Raw genomic sequence first — 11,375 nt, forward strand, 5'->3', positions numbered from 1 at the left:
GGACTTAGGCAATAGAGGGCCACTTCCTTCAGAACTCTGATCAAGTAGAGAATTCTCAACATCTTCAGATGCATCAGAGGGATCTGAATTCTCTGGCAATCTCATCATAGCCATAGACTCTAGGGAAGCAGAGGCTTGTTCAAGTTCATAATTAATAGCCACTAAAACATCCTCTATTAGGCTCTCATCAACCCAACCATACAAGGCCTTCAGTTTCTCTACTGCAACCTTTTTCTGATTTGCATCATCTGTCATGCCCTGCAACATAGCAGTGCTAGCCAGGGTTGTATTAGGATAAGGATCAATCAATTTCTCTGGCCTAACAACAACTTTTTCTATTAATTGAGAAAATCCTTTCCAAGGTTTGCCTCTAGAATTTGGAGACATAAAGGAAATATTTTCGTGCCGCACCACAGCCTAGACATCATGTCGGATGGACCCCTTGGGAGCACCACTGGTGCCCATCATGGAGCACTTACCCACCGAGAAAAGTATTGTTGGGTATATATAAGGAGATAACGAGATTGAAACCCTTTGGGTTTCCGTCCAAAGCAAGATAAAAAAGGGGGGTCTATTGTTTACTCCTTCGGCTAAAGATAAAGGGAAACAGATCATTCATTAATGAGGATCTTATGCACATAATTTCAATGCCGTACCTGGCTAAAGAACTCTCAAAGAAACCACGCGTAGGATTTTAGAAAAATAGAGTCGCTGGATTGCTATTGTCGATTTTGCTTTTGTCTGAAGGATTTGATGTACAAAGATGAAGAAGATGCGTTGAATTTGCATTGAGAATTGGACTGAGAATCCATTAAAAAAGCGCGTGAGCTCTGAGAAATTTTGACCCCCCTCAAGAATTGCAGGCTGAGAACAGACCCAAATCGAATTGCGCTCGGCTCTTGCCATGTTGCTATAGAAAAAGGAGCAGTTGGATTTCTACGCGAATATATACATGGCGCTATACTAACCTTTAAACCCTGTCAAATGTAGAGGGAGGAGTTTGTGTAGACAGGTGCATGCACTTAGACTTGGGATTTTGTTGCACCCAAGTGGTGTCCTGGAAATCCGACGTAAAATGCGTAACAACTAGCTGTAAAATCGGCAGCGGAAACCACCCTTCAAATCAACGGTTGAAAGTTTCTCATCTGATCGAATGGAGCAGGGTAAATTATCTTATGCTCTATTGAATTTGAAGGATATCCATCCCTTTACCATCAACTTATATTGGGGGGGATATCCAAGAATATTTCAAAATCTTGCTTCTAACCAAAGTATCAAAGAATCTTATTCTACCAGTTTCTCAATAACCTTGTTGATCAAGGGTTGGTTCATCAAGACTTTGACCCTATTCGTAATACATAAAGTTTGAGCACTAGTTTCATCGTGTCCTTTCTATATATAATATGTTTTTTTTTCCTTTTCTAAATGTTAATGCATATTGGATGGAATTTTTCTCTAAGATGCATGCTTCATTATTTGATCTTAGCTCCATCCCTAATAACACCTCTCTCACTCTTTCCACAACCTTATTAGAGTTAAGGAATTTAAACTTCACAATATGATCTATACTCAAAATTATAGATATCAAAGGCTCAAACACTTGTAGTACATCAATCCTTGTTTCATTGCCTTTATGGTTGGAGTGAGATGACCTTATCTCATGATCTCTATCATTGATCAATAGAATGTCTAGCTTGATCATTGGCTTTCCATTTGTCACTATATGTCTAGGAATTCAAGGCATCACCTAATAGACTAGGTCTTACTCAAAATCTTTTGCGTTTCTATAGATTTTAACCAACTAATTATGAATCTAAAAGATGAATAAAAAATTCCATGAGTCATCCTTCCCATTAACTATTGTGTCTAGATTTTGAACCATGAATTTGATGATAGAGTAGGCTAAAACTCTAGAGTTTAAAAACCTACAAAATAAATTATGAAATAACCCTAGGATGACACATTACCTTCATTAAAAGGCTCCAAACATATCCCTGAGTCTTTCATTCTTAAAATGGTCACCATCATCTAATAGAATATACCCATACAAGATAACACAATAAATGATATAATAATATATTTACTAACATATTAAAGGATATAACATAATATTTACTATTAATGCAACATATAATATATCATTTAGTACATTAATAGTTTTTCAATTATATCTTTAGTAAAGTCTCATAACTTTAGTTTTAATGATAATTTTAACATTGTCATTTTATTATTAATGGACAACTCTTTTTAGTATTATATAATTTCTTTGTTTACTTAGTAAATGTAAGTATCTTCCATTCCAATGATACATTTTTCTTATTTATTTATCAAATCCATTATCTTATTCTTTAACTCTCTTAATGATGAAGCTTGATATGGATTTGAAATGTCCAGACTATGGCTACCAATGTGGATAGATTAGAAATATTTTGGCAAGATCCTTGTATTTTCATAAAAAAAATATGATGACATAAATGTTTGCTTTAATTTGGTTTGTGTTTATGTAATTTTATTCTTCGTTTCTAATCTAACAAAAAATATTTTGACAATATTCTTGTATTTAAAAAAAATATAATTATGATGACATAAAAATTCACTTTAATTGTAACATCCTAACTATATATTTATTTTTTTTAATTCTTTTACCTATCATACAATAATCATTATGTAAATTATTTCTTGCATTCAACCGGTCCATCAATTCGTGGACCCGTATGATTGAGCAATATTAACATAGTTTGATTGCATTATTGTTTGGGGTTAGAGAATATGTTGTGGGGTTGGTACATGGTCTCCACACTCAAAGTCTATGTGGTTCACTCCACAACTGCTTGTATTTATTCTGCGCGCTTTGGTCGACCTCGAGTAGGCTTCCCTCCATTAATGTGGGAGAGCCCCGAGGTCTCCTCCTGCCTAGTTCGTGCATGCTTGAACTGGCCACCTGTGATGGCATTAATGACACTACTTACCATACCTTGGAAGAGTCTCGAAACTATGCATCTGGTTGCCTATTTGCCGTTCGATCTGATACGATTTACGGTCTTGATTTTCGAGTTTGGTTGGAGGGTTTATTGACTGTTTTGGCAGAAAAACTAGTTCATTTGTCCATGCTCTGTCTTGGCGCTCTGCTCTTTTATGGCAACCCTATGAAAGGCTTCGACCAGTTCGCCTTTGAAGCTTCAGGTGCCTATCTTTTTCTCACTTGCTGCTGACATTATTCGGTTATTAATTCTTTTTCCACTACTGCGACGGTATGCTGTGACAGTCCTCGAATTACTTGACCGGTGCTTCATCAATTTGGAACAACTATGAAAGGAATGACCTAGTCTTTAGTAGTCTCGAGGAAAAAGTTGCTGCCACGAAAACCTGAGGTAAACATTGCTCAGCTGATAATTCAATGTATTTAAAGTTTATATGTTTTTCCTTTTCTACCTCGGCTAAGGTGGTCTGGTTCTATTGCAGGCTTGGTCACGACTTCGATGGCTACCCAGCTCCCGTTGAGGTAAGCCATCCCTATCTCCCATGGTTGTCATTATGGACCAAGCTATTACAGAGGTCTAGTTTCTCATAGTTGATTTGTTGTGCAGGTAAGGTCTTTGAAGCTGGTTCGAAACCCTCATTTGATTTGTGCATTTTCGAGGGCGACATCCTTGCTAAACTCCGCTCCTTTCCTCACTTTCCAGGTGTGTTGGAATCTACGTTTGTGTGCCTTGGTTCTGTGAACCGGTTTCTGTGACAGAGGGTTTCATGAGTTGTAATAGTTGGTGTTTGAGGCTATGACCAAGATGTGCTGTTAATTATGATGTGTAGTAATCTTTGATGTTTTGGATATTATCAACTTATATAAGCCATCCCAGGGTTTATATTGCTCAGGTCTTTTCTTGTGTTGTTCTCTTTGAACACTTCAAAAAACTTGTTGAAATGTGGCAACAAGAATATTCCAATTTAATTTGTCCTTGAATTAAATTGTGAATTAAAATTGAATTTAGTCTTAACAACTACTTGGAAATAATTGATTAATTCATTTTGAATTAATTAGTTGGATAAATTCAAGTTAGAAGTCTTTCTGAAGTCATGCAAGAGTTATCCCTTAAATTAAGGAGATAAGATTGAGTTATATTTGAGTTGTAATTAGTTAACTCAGTTTACCGAGTTAAGTCGAGTTAAATTAGTTCCAAACTGTTTGAGGAACTAATACAAAATTAACAGTCAGTTGATGCATGCATGCACTCAATTAGTGTACTCCAGTTAACTGAAGATTCCCTCATCAGAAACTCATGCATGTCTATTCTGAGAAATACCCAGTTGTGATTAAAGTCAAGGACAATGTACTATCAGTTTCATGTGTTTTCCTATAAATAAAACTCATGCATGTAGTCAAGGTATCATTCCTTGAGGATTGCACAGTTCTGACAGTGTGTGAGAGAGTGTTCCACTTGATTGATGATAAATCATTCCAGAGGAACAACGCAAGGAAATAGGAGTTTTGAGGGCAGAGAGGAAGGCTGGAGAGTAGCCAAGATTTCCTGTGAGCATCTGTGAGGATTGTACTAAGAGATGCCTAGCTGTGAGAGCTAAGGCTTTGTGTAATTCCTATGTATTTCCACCTTGTATGATAATACACATAGCAGGGTTTTAAGCTGAGGCTTTCCCCAGAGTATTTTCATGTTTATTGTGCATTGATTCTTCTTCTTCTGGTTATATTGCTCATCTCTATCTTTAAGCTTCCGCAAATTGATAGTAGAAGTAGGTTATAGTATTTTTCTTTGATCTATATTGCATTATCAGGTTATCCTACATCATATTTCCTATAGAACTTATTTATGAATTTTCCACAATGTTTCAAATATGGACTATTTCCAATGAGATACAGTTATAATTTGACTTGTTAATGAATTTTCAATTTAATGTATTCCATTTTGTTGTAGAATCAATTAATGAGTTTGGAAATGGTTGATTGTAATTACCTAAAGGGTATTTTTTTTATGATGTTCTTAGCCGCTTTGATGAACTACACCATTCATTTTTAAGTGAATTTAGGAGATCGTTTAATTGTAATTATGATAGGCATGATTAGAAATCATGGGATTCAGTTAAAGGAATCGGGGTACACAGCTCTGGATGAGTTATTTCCAAACTCATCCAAGGCTACAAACCCTTGGTATCTATTGAAATGCGATGGAACTATAGATTTAATCTGAATACATAGAGAAAGGTTCTCCATGTTGACTTTATCATACAATTTGAAGAGGTATTTCTTGAGTGTATTGAAGAACTGCTATTTAGACATATATTGCAATATGAATATTTGTGCAGTCTTGTACAATTCATATATATATCTATATATATATATATAACCTACAAAGAACAGATAGGGTATTTTCTTTACTATTTTCCACTTATATGTTTTTGGGTTAAATCAACAATTGTCTTTAACACTATCTTGCCTATTAAATCAATGTTCTTGCTAATTGGCAGTTTAGATTTATATATATCAGTAAACATTAGTAATGCATATTATCATCCAGTTTTACTATTCTACTAAGGAATTAATAGATGTCATGTACTAATGCTAAATCATTTCTATACTTTCTACTTACAGTAAACATTTTATCTTCTCTAGTGATAATGATTAACATGATAATATCACTTATTTGTCTTTAGTTATGCACACACTAGTTATTTGGAAGATCTCACTACCTAGCCTCAAAACTGGAAATTACATCCAGATTCCCCCTCCGAGCCCTTCCACTTCTGTCAATCAGGAACAACTGGGTACCTTGGGCGTCAGGACTTTGTCCAGCCTCAAGTCTCGTACCCCACAACTGTTACCACAATTTTCATTCCCACTAGTTAGGTTTTCCAGCTCTAGGAAGAATTCATCACAGTCCTGATTCCTCAACCCCCCCCAGGGTTCTGCCCTTTTTCCTCTTAAGGAAAAGGGTGAAGGAACAGTTGTAACTGTTCTCAGAAGTTAATTCAACTGTTTCTTTGATCTTTTAACAAACTGGTCCAAAGTCTTTTAATTAATAATTAACAGTATTTGTTCTGGCTATTTAAGCCCAATAGTTTTAATAGTTTAAATAAAACATAAATGAAATTAAACTTGGTAAAAAGAAATTTATGATGTCTCGTTGTATGTTACAACTCCCTCCTCTCAAGAGGAACACCATCCCTAGTGTTATTCATCTACGTAAACAGTGCAAGATAAGCTTTTCGCATGGCCTCCTCGTCTTCGCAAGTAGGCTCATCCGGGCCAAAGTGCTTCCACTACACTTTAACTTCGATGATGGCTCACCTATGCAAGGTGGTTTCTCTCCGATCGAGGATACAAAGAGGCTCTGCCATAAATTCTCCCTCGGGTTCTACCTACACATTCATAATCTACTGTCAGAACATTCCAAAACAACAACTCTTTAACATATTTCTTTCTATTTTATCATTACATGAATGCTTTCCCAGTTAATAATATGTCGAGGGTCGTAAATATACTTTTTTAATAAGGACACATGGAAGACATTGTGTACTCGGATGTGGCCTGGTAATGCTAGTTTATATGCCATGGGCCCAATCCATTCAAAAATTTGAAAAGTTCTAAAATATCGTGGTGGCAATTTTGCACAACCTTTCCATTGCAACATGCTCTTCCAAGGTTTCACCTATAGATACACGTGATCACCAAGCTGGAATTATTTATGAGTTCTCTCCTTGCCTGCATACATTTTTTGCCTATCCTGCACCACCTTTAGTTTCTAGAGAACCTTCTCAATGGTAGCCTCCATTTCCACTAGCATATCGAGACCCAATGCTAATTTATTATCCAGACTATTCCAGTCTGTGGGTACTCAACACTTCCTTCCGTAAAGTACTTCGAAAGGAATCATACCCAAAGATTCATGATGCCCGTTATTGTTGGCGAATTCTACCAAGTGGAGGTAATCTTCCCACTTCTGTGATTGTTGCATTACAAACATTCGCAACATATCTTCCAGGACTCGATTTACTTGCTCTGTCTGACCATCTGTCTACGGATTTGGGTACCGAGTCCTGCAAAGAGATTTTTCTAGAAAGCGGATGTAAATTTTACATTCATATCATAGATCACCACTCGGGGTATCCCGTGTAGGCAGTAGATTTCTCTCATAAATATGTCCGCAATCTCCACCATTTTATAGGTGGATTTTACAAGAATGAAATGAGCAATCTTGCTCAACTTGTCTACGACCACCATGATTGATTCGTATTGCCTTTTGGTATGAGGCAATCCAGTGATAATGTCTAGAGTGATGGTATCCCATTTCCATTCTGGAATGCGTAGCGGTTGCAACAAACCTACATGATGCTGATGTTCTGCTTTCACCAATTGGCACTCTAAGCACTTAGATAAATACTCGGTTGCATATTTTCATAAACCAGGCCAGAAATAACTTTTCTTAATGGAAGAATACAATTTCTGGTATCTTAGGTGGGCGGCATGAGGTTTCCTATGAAACTCATCTAATAACATCTGCTTCACAGAAATTTGGTTAGGAATGTAAATCCTATTTCTGAATGTTAACATTATATCAGAATTAATTGCATACTCACATTGTTTCCCTCTTTCTTGAGCTTCCAAAGCTTGTTGCCATAAGAATGCATATTCTGGATCCTTAAGGGATGCCTCTCGGATAACCTCTGGTAGATTAGATTATGCTTGACTGAAATGTACTTCATAGATGTAATGTAATTTTCTGCTTAAAGCATTAGCTACTCAGTTTTCTTTTCCCTTGATGCATTTCAAGTCGAAATCAAATTCACTCAGGAATGCGGTCCATTTAGCCTAGCGTGAATTTAAATTAGATTGATTAAAGAAATTTGTCAGACTGCTATGGTCAGTTAACAACATAAATTTCTTCCCTAGAAGATAGTGCTGCCACATCTTTAATGCATGCACTACTGCGGTCAACTTCAAATCATAAGCAGAGTAGTGTTGTTCATAATCTTTCAGTTTTCATGACTCATAGGCAATGAACTTTCCCTCCTGAGTTAATACTCCACCAACACCTTCTTTGCTTGCATCTGTACATACTACAAAGCACTTTTCTAAATATGCTACCTTTAGCACTGAAGAGGTTGTAAGAAGTTGTTTTAGCTGCTCAAAACTTTGTTGGCATTCTACTGTCCAGTGGAAATCTCATTCCTTTTTCTAAAGTGAAGTTATTGGAAATGATATTTTTAAAAAACCCTTAATAAATCGGTGGTAATACCCCACCAAGCCTAAGAAGGATCTTATGTCAACCACATTTTTCGTTGTGGTCCATTCCATAATAGTTTTGATTTTCTCTAGATCCACTAATATCCCTTCTGTTGATATAACATGGCCTAGGAACTGGATTTGATATTTGTAAAAATCACACTTGCTAAACTTCGTGTACAACTAGTTTACACACAAAATCTACAGTACAGTTCTCAAGTGTTGCTTATGTTCCTCCTGGTTTTTAGAGTAGATTAGTATATCGTCGATAAAAATCAGTACAAATTTACCTAGAAATGGTTGGAAAATACCATGCATTAAGCTCATGAATGTGGTTGGTGCATTGGTAAGGCCAAAAGGCAGTACCACGAACTCATAATGTCCATAACGAGTTCAGAATGCGATTTTACAGATGTCTTCATCCTTTATTCTAATTTGGTGGTATCTGAACCTTAAATCGTTTTTCGAGAACACACTAGCTCCCTGCACTTAATCAAATAAGTCATCGATGCGAGGTAGCGGGTACTTTTTCTTGAGGTTTAGCTTATTTAGCTGACGATAGTCAATGCACAATCATAAGGTTTCGTCCTTTTTTCATACAAATAGCACAGGGGCTTCCCAAGGAGACACACTTGAGTGAGTGTACCCTTTATCTAACAGATCCTGCAGCTGCATTTTAAGTTCATTCAACTCTGGAATACTCATACAATAAGGTGCCTTCGAAACAAGGGCTGCTCCAGGCACTAGCTCAATGGTAAAATCGATATCTCGCCTTGGCGGTAATCTAGGAATAGATTCAAGAAATACATCTATGAAATCCTGGATTACAGGGATATTCTCTAAATAGGTCATTTTATTTTTATAATTGTTGTACCCTACCTAGATAGCATAAATCTGGCATACTTTCCTTATACAACTACCGATTTGATTGGCTGTAATAGGGCGCAACTTAATATTTTTCTTGATTCCCTGAATTTCCTTCCGTTTTCCTGACTTGGTAAGATAACTTACAGGATTTTCTCTGCAATCCACTAGGAACCAACGACCTTCTAACGAGTCCATCCCTATTAATACATCATATGAGCCCAAGGGAAGAATATTCATATTAACCCAGATAGGCTGTCCTCAACCTATTATAGGGTAGCTTTATGTTTTAGCTGACACCTTTCTTTTTGTTCCAATAGCTAGTTGAACTAGCCATGACTGCTTATATTTACTGCTTTGCAGTTGACATCTTTCTACCACTTTAGGACTAATGTAACTTAGGCTAGCACCTGGATCAAATAAAACAGAAATAGATTGATTAGCAATCATACCTTCGCATTCGATCATGGTGGGCTGATATTCCGCCTGATGATTGTCCAAGGCAGCATTAATTCTGGGCATGCTCCTTGCGATATCCCCTACCGTAGAGGCTTCTTGCATGTTAGAAAGTTGCTTAGTTCGAGCTTTGTGCGAGAAATTTTTGTAATAATGCGCTTCTCCGCATCCCCAACATTTTAGTGGCAGTTTTGGTGGTTGTTCAGTAGCAGTTCTGCTAATTCCTTCATGTTGTCTAATCTCAGTGAATTTCTAAGTTCTAGGCAGATTTCTTGCAAATTTTCCAAAGGTCCTTTGCTGATTATTTCTGCCATATATGGCTTTCTGATGCTTGTTTGGTGGTAAATTCTTCATTTTCTTTATAGTAGCTCCTTTAGATCCCTCATTTTTCTGCTTCATCTTCTGATAATAGATGCAGGCCTTCTGGACTGCATCATCCATGGTTCTGGGATAATTGAATTCTAGGATTTCCTTCATGAAGTTGGGTAAACTACTAATAAACTGCTAAATCTTAGCTTTCTCTCTTGCATATATGGGGCATATTGCAACAAGGAAGTAAAGCATGCTACATATTCATCCATGGTTAGGGTTCCTAGTCTTAACTCATGGAACTCTTTTTCCTTTTCGTCATAATAACGTTCTGTTAAATATTTATCTTTAAAGTGTTTATGGAATTCTTGCCATGTTACTTGTTCCTCATCAATATTTATTACGATTTTAATTTCTTCAAACCAGAGGGTGTCTTTTCCTCGTAATTGGTAAATTCCTAGCGTTGCTTTAAGTTTGTCAGTATATTCATAAATCTGGAAGTATTTACCCATGTCTACCAGCCAAGATCCTGCTACTTCTTCTGATTCTCCTTCGAATAGTGAGGGTTTAATTTTCTTGAACTCACCTTGTAACTCTATCTTCGGCCTTTTTGGCTTCCTTTGATAAAAAACGTTATCTGAATACCCTTCATCCTCTTCTTTATGACCTTTTTCGAATTTTGCATTATCTTCCTCATTATGAGCAGTTGGGGTCTTTTCTCTATTTTCTGTACTAGGGTTTGGTCCTCTGTGATTTTGTTGATCTAACAGACTTTTAAGGATCTTCTCCTATTCCTGTCTTAATCGTTTGTTGTTCGTTCTGAGGTTGATCATCACTGCTTGAAGTTGTTGTACTGTTTCGAGTAGGGCAACTTTAGCCTGTCTCGATTTTTATCTCAATTGCACCCATAATTCTAGGTTGGCCTCTACATAAGGCACCTCCGACTGGCTCAACGATCTGGGGCTCCTCCGCATTTTACGCTTGGTGCTAATAAAAATTCCCACTTTCACCTTCTGTGTTCATATTTAACCAAAACTTAGTTTATTTTATTTCATATATAAAGAAGTATTACAACTTAATAGAATGTTAAAATAACCTAGAATCTTAGTATTCGAGCCTGGGCTCTGATACCATTTGTAACATCCTAACTATATATCATACAATTCTTGCATTCACCTGGTCCATCACTTCGTGAACTTTTATGATTGAGTGGTATTAACATAGTTATATTTGCATTATGGTTTAGGGTTAGAGAATATGTTGCGGGGTTGGTACGTGGTCTCCACGCTGGAAGTCTACGTGGTTCACTCCACAGCTGCTTGTATTTATTCCGTGGGCTTTGGTCGACCTTGGGCAGGCTTCCCTCCATTAATGCAGGAGAGCCCCGAGGTCTCCTCTTGCCTGGTTCGTGCATGCTTGAACTCGCCACCTGTGATGGCGTTAATGACACTACTTACCGTACCTTGGAAGAGTCTTGAAACTGTGCATCTGGCTGCCTGTCTATTGTTCAATC

This window comes from Pinus tabuliformis, chromosome 8 (assembly GCF_031772625.1).
Source record: "Pinus tabuliformis cultivar Carrire ecotype Pingquan chromosome 8, CPIR1, whole genome shotgun sequence".
Classification (NCBI taxonomy): Eukaryota; Viridiplantae; Streptophyta; class Pinopsida; order Pinales; family Pinaceae; genus Pinus; species Pinus tabuliformis.